The following is a 6,949-nucleotide window of genomic DNA, read 5'->3' as shown; positions in this document are numbered from 1 at the left end:
TTATGGTACTTTTGTACTGAATGACATGTCTGACATTATTTCTGGAACGTCGTTCAATAAAGGAAAATTCCGTTAATGACGTTAATGTATTATGTTACAAAATAAATAATGATCAGTAACACAACAAAGCAATCAACAGGCATGAAAATGAAAGTCTAAACTTTCGAGCTCTCAGTAAAAGAAACTTTTAAAATTGTTTATACTGAACAATTTTTAAAAGATCCAGCTTACTATACAGTTCATACCTTCATTTCCATTGTCTGTCTTGAATTGTGTTTTCTTAATTTTGATCTACGCTGCTGCTATAATGTTGATACATGTCAAGTGGAGTTATTAAACTTTCAAACGTTTACCTGGTTTTTAATTTTAATGCGTAATTGTTCACCCTGGGACCCTAACTTATAAGTATGTACTTATCAAAAAAAGTGAAGCAAATCTCTTAAATTGCTTAATAGATATTATATCGTTTATTTTTCTAAAAAAATGTAAAAATTTGCATTATTGAAAGTTGCACTTCCATAAACCGTCTTTTTTGTTTATTTTGGAACTGAACTAACAGATTTTAACCTTAACTTTTAAAATGTTTTGTTTGGGTCGATGCAATAATTACAAATACATTTTTTAGTGATTTTGAATCCTTTAATCGCCATATATCATTTTTTGTATTAGGAATTTGTCATTTGTCGTATACCCCAACTTACCCTCCAAACGGAGATATACTTTTTTGTAAATAAGATTACCGTTATTAGGTCATCGGTTTCACTGCTTGCTAAGGATTCATCTCTTCCCATAGTGTGTTCAGCTGTCTTTGACCACTTTGTGCCTGTGTGTGTCATCATCTCTGTTGTCTGATTTGGTGCAACGCCTGAATCCTACAAATTGCCCCTGAACTGTGTCCCCTCTTGATTAGTTAAGGGGTTTCTTTCATTCTGTCAGACCAAGTATTGTTACCTTAATAAATGCTAGCTTGATTTCTGGTTGTGTTTCTGCCGCCTTGAAACACGCTGTGGTGCAGAAACGTATGATAAAAAACAAAAAAAGGACCCTCTAATGTGTCAAGTTTCAGGCCAATTTCTAAACTGCCTATTTTATCTAAAGTCTTAGAAAAAGTTGTCCTAACTCAAACATTTCTAGATGAAAATAGTATTTTGGAAAAATTCCAATCCAGATACAGATGTTCTTGCAGCACTGAAACATCCTTGTTAAAGGTTAACAGTGACCTCTTCCCAATTACTAATTCTGGAGATTCTGCCATTCTTGTACTGCTAGATCTTACCTCAGCTTTTGATGCCGTGGATCTTAAGATATCTCGCCTTGAACATTATGTAGGCATTCAATGTAATGCCCTGAAAAGGTTTAAATCTTATCTAAGAAATAGGAGCGTTCCTATTCATTTGGGTGAGTTCTCATCCTCTGTAGCTCCTCTTACTTGTGGGGTTCCACAGGGTTCCATCGTTGGACCAACTATCTTTTTGATAGGCATGTTACCTTTAGGCTTCATTGTTATCAAGTATGGCTTCTCTATACTGGTGACACTTAAATATATACTTAAATATACTATTTTTGCCACTAAAATCAAAGCGAGAAAATACAGACACTCCATGCGTGCTTGAATGATATTTAAACCTGGATGGCAATGCATCTTCTTAAACTAAATGATAATAAAACTGTGATCATGGTGTCCAAATGTTAAGAAAGTTGCAGTGTCTCTGATGTTGCTCTTGGACCCCTTGCCATATACATATCATAAAGCTTCAGTTAGCCCAGCAACCAGATATAATCCTCTCTCTAGAAATACTACAATGAAAGAAGAGAAGACAAAAGTTGAGACACACCTCATTAAAATTGAAGGGGGCCTCGAGGATGAAATACAGAGACACAACAAATTGGTCCTTTGGAAACCTGGGCACAACATTAAATACAGACATACAAAAAAAGATAGTTACAATATGAAATGGTCATACCATCCAGTGGCGGTTTTTGATATGGGCGACATGGGCTGCTGCCCAGGGTAGCATCGTGGTGGGGGTGGCATCTTGGGCTTTGGCAAAAATTTTTTTTTATTATTTTTGCGCGTGCCCATGCTGCCCCGACATCATGCCAGTGCATTTTTGGAATTGCATGGGTACCGATCAGTTTTCTATTGCCCATTTGCGGGGATTAAGGGAGCCCTCCATTTGCGAGGTGCGCTTGCTGCTTGCAGAAAAGGGAGGAGAGGGGCGGGGATTCTCTGGCTGGATGGCGCAACATCTAATAACCAGTTCGCAAAATAAAACAAAATAAAAACAAACAAACACAAAAGCACCAGACATTATGATATAGATCAGTGGTTCTCAACCTGTGGGGTGGGCCCCCCTGGGGGGGTGCGAAGATGTGAAAAAAAGAAAACAAGAATCAAAAATATGAAAAAAACATCTGTTGAAACCAAAACAAATTAACTTAAACTACATAAAGAAAATTTGAGCTAAGAACAAACCGATCCCCACCCCTAAGAGAGAGAGCAAGCCAAACAGCATGAAATTTAAGACCTATAAACATACCTAAATTAATAGATTCTCTGTGCTTTATGAGATTATTTTAAAATATTACTGATTAGATCCTGCCATGTTTTGAAAAAAGTCTGTATGGATCCTATAACTGAGTATTTGATTTTTTCCAATTTTAAATAATATAACTCATCGGTTTCCCACTGACTTAAAAGAGGAGAGTTTGGGTTCTTCCAGTTTATCAGAATGAGTTTGCGTGCCAACAGTGTAGTGAATGCAATCACAGTTTGTTTGTCTTTCTCCACTTTAAGCCCCTCTGGAAGAACCCCAAACACAGCTGTTAATTGTTTAGGAGGGATTGTGAATCCAAGGCTGTCTGAAAGGTAATTAAAAATGTTTGTCCAGAATGATGTTAATTTGGTGCAGGCCCAGAACATGTGACCCAGGTTTATGTAGTTGTTAGTGACTTGGTGAAATGATGACTGGAGATGGTACTAAAGTGAAAATTCTTTACACTATAATGAAATATTTTGGTGCTGTATAAATGTAAAATTTGATTTTGTCTCTGTTAGACATTACATTTCCAATAGTTTGTTTTATTGCACTGTATTTTTTCATTGTTTATTAGAACGCTGGGTGGGGCGCAAGAGGGAGTGTTCGCCCAGGGCACCAAACAGACTGGGACCGCCCCTGATACCATCAACATGGAAATTCCACAGTCATGGCTATTCATCTGACTTGGAAGGCCCTAATCCATCCCTCCATTATCCAACCTGCTATATCCTAACTACAGGGTCACGGGGATCTGCTGGAGCCAATCCCAGCCAACACAGGGCGCAAGGCAGGAAATAAACCCCGGGCAGGGTGCCAACCCACCGCAGGGCGCACACACACACACACACCCGCACACCAAGCACACACTAGGGAGGCCCTAATACAAGGGGTAAATAAAATTTATCAAAGAAAAATATTAAATACTGACATACAGTAAAATGTTGACAATGACTTTTAAACAAAAACAGCAGTTCAGAAATCTAAACGTCAGTATTGTTTGCAAGCACACACTCCTGGCATACATACACTACCTACATACTTAACAATGTGGTCTTCATGACTCTGAGGGCAGGCAGCAGGATGCTGTAGTCTCTTTGCTTTTTACAAAGAGGGCACTTGGATTCATTTGGATATTTAATCAATGTAATCAAAGTTGTTTTTATATTCTCTGCCTTTATGGAGAAATGTGACTGTGGAAATCAAGACAATAATAATATGTAATACTAATTTGGCAGAAAGCGCTAACGTGCTTTTATAAATAGCTAACTTAACTACAGAAAAATCAAGTATGTTCACAAGGTGGAAGTACATCTATAATTAGTACAGTATATACTATATAATACAATACCAACGGGTTGGAAAATGGATGGATGGAAGGTATTAAGTGTTTTACATATAGATTTATATATATTGTAAAATAAACAGCTCAAAGGCACACTTTGAAAACACATCAGTTCTCAATATGAAAAAAAATCCTGCTGGCTATCTCTACCGATCTGGACTGGGTAAAGTGTTAGGAATGAAAGGATGGCACATCGTCTTATGGAAATGAAAATTATCATCCTGCAGAGGACTGAATTCACAGAGTCCCCGAAAATCAAAAGGAAAAAATGATGCAGCCATTTTGACAAAATTTTATTGCAGCAAATCCAAATCATACTACGTAGTTTGTATGTCACTCACTTGCTTGTATGCATGCCTGACAACATCAGGGTGGGGGGCATGCTCCTAATGAGATGATGGATGGTGACTGGACAGATCTGGACCAGGGCATCACTGAGATCCTGGACAGTCTGAGGTGCAACCTGGTGGCGTTGGATGGACCCGAAACATAATGTCCCACCCAGAGGTGTTCTATTGGTTTGAGGTCAGGCAAGTGATTGTGGGGGCCAGTCAATTGTATCAATTCCTTCATCCTCCAGAAACTGCCTGCATACTTTTGCCACATGAGGCCGGGCATTTTTGTGCACCAGGAGGAACCCAGGACCCACTGCACCAGCATAGGGTCTGACAATGGGTCCAAGGATTTCATCTCGATACCTAATGGCAGTCAATGTGCTGTTGTCTAGCCTGTTGAGGTCTGTGCGTCCCTCCATGGATATGCCTCCTCAGACAGTCACTGACCCCATCACCAAACCACTCATGCTGAATGATATTACAGGCAGCATAATGTTCTCTACGGCATCTCCAGACTCTTTCACGTCTGTCACATGTGCTCAGGGTGAACCTGCTCTCATCTGTGAAAAGCACAGGGCGCCAGTGGTGGGCCTGCCAACTCTGGTATTCTATGGCAAATTCCAATCAAGCTCTACAGTGCCGGGCAGTGAGCACAGGGCCCACTAAAGGACATCGGGCTCTCAGGCCACCCTCATGAAGTCTGTTTCTGATTGTTTGGTCAGAGACATTCAAACCAGTGTTCTGCTGGAGGTCATTTTGTAGGCTCTGGCCATGCTCTTCCTGTTCCTCCTTGCCCAAAGGAGCAGATACTGGTGGGTCCTGCTGATGGGTTAAGGACCTTCTACGAGGGGCCCTGTCCAGCTCTCCTAGAGTAACTGCCTGTCTCCTGGAATCTCCTCCATGTCCTTGAGAATGTGCTGGAAGACACAGCAAACCTTCTGCAATGGCATGTATTGATGTGCCATCCTGGAGGAGTTGAACTACCTGTGCCACCAAACTCTGTAAGGTCCAGGTATGGCTTCATGCTACCAGTAGTGACACTGACCGTAGCCAAATGCAAAACTAGTGAAAAAACAGATGAGAAAGGAAAAATGTCAGTGGCCTTCACCTGTTATGCCATTCCTGTTTTGGGGGTTGTCTCATTGTTGCCCCTCTAGTGCACCTGTTGTTAATTTCATGAACATCAAAGAAGCTGAAACTGATTAACAATGTCCTCTGCCACTTAACCGACCAGATCAATAGCCCAGAAGTTTCATTTGCTTGATGCTATACTGTCATTAAAAAGTGTTCCTTTAACTTTTTTGGGTATTATATACTGTGTTATATACTGTATATATACAGTATATACAGAGAGAGACAGAGACAGAGAGAGATAGAGATTTTTGAGGGGCCAAGTCAGATAAAAAACCTTTTAATATGTTTTTTAGCTTAAAAAGGAAAAAACTGAAACAAAAGCAAGTGGCAGTTGCATTAATACGTAACAAAGTCAGTGTCGGGGTACTCTGTCTCCTCTGTTTCTTCGGTTTTATCCGGTTGAATGATGCCAATCTTGATGGAGTGTCTGTCTAAATGTGCCCAAGCTCAGAAATGGTGAGACTTATTTTGCTCAAGGTGGCTAAGCTAGGCCTGTTCTCCTGGAGACAATACAATGCTGTTGAAAAAGTAGGAGATATTTTTGCCGACAGCACCGTTCCTGCCTCAGTGTGACATCGACATGCTTACTTGAGTCTTTTGGTGGTTTCTATTCACACATGCAACTTAGGTGTGTGTTGTCCACCTGTTTTGTCTTGCTATCAGAATGCCTGTGATTTGCACCTAACACAAAACTTACCAACTAACCTCTTGGGTCCTTTTCTTAATTTGGGATATTAAGAAAGGTCAACACCAGCTTTACAGCTGTTACCTGTGATCTCCTACCCGTCTCACTGTCCGTATTGTGCTCTGTGTATTAATAATAATATTAAATAATAATAATAATAATAATAATAATACATTTTATTTATATAGTGCCTTTCCCATGCTCAAGGCACTTACAGAATATAAGAAAGAATGGCAGGGTATACAGCATATAGCATAGTACAAACCAAATAAATAAATAAAGAAGATTAAGACAGTAAATTCAGAGAAAGCCTAACAAACAAAAGAAATGATGGTCTAACACAATCCCAGCTATCTCTAATGGCAGGCTGCTCGCTGACTGAGTCTGTCTTTCACTTTGTCTTTCACTCCTGTACCACCAATAAGAGGAGTTCATACTCTCATACCCTTAAGGTGTCGCAGCTAGACTAGGACTGATCAATCTTAGCTCTTGGTTTTCTAGTAATCAATCAGTCTGGTTTCAAGCTTTTACTTAAAAATTATATATCTTTGCATCCAAACCAAGAGCAGCAAATTTAAGCAATACAAAGCATTATGCAGCCTTGGGTGGGTTCACTCATCCCCAGATGACATTTTCGCAGTTCCTTAGGGGCTGATTATTAGGGCTGCCAACCGTCCTCATTTTCCAGGACATGTCCTCATTTTTAACGTGCCATGGACTGTCCATAATTTGGGCCCTAAACTTTGAAACTCTCCATATCCTTATCATTGATATAAATTGAAAGCCATACACCAATCAGGATTTGCGGAAGTAGTGCGCACACTTTTTTCCAGGAATCATCACTTCCATTCCGGCAGTACACAACACAGATATTGACGAGAATAGTCGATATCTGTCCAACTTGGCTTTTTCA

This window comes from Polypterus senegalus, chromosome 6 (genome assembly GCF_016835505.1).
Source record: "Polypterus senegalus isolate Bchr_013 chromosome 6, ASM1683550v1, whole genome shotgun sequence".
Lineage (NCBI taxonomy): Eukaryota > Metazoa > Chordata > Cladistia > Polypteriformes > Polypteridae > Polypterus > Polypterus senegalus.
The sequence above is the reverse complement of the archived record's forward strand: the minus strand, read 5'-3'. Positions refer to the sequence as shown.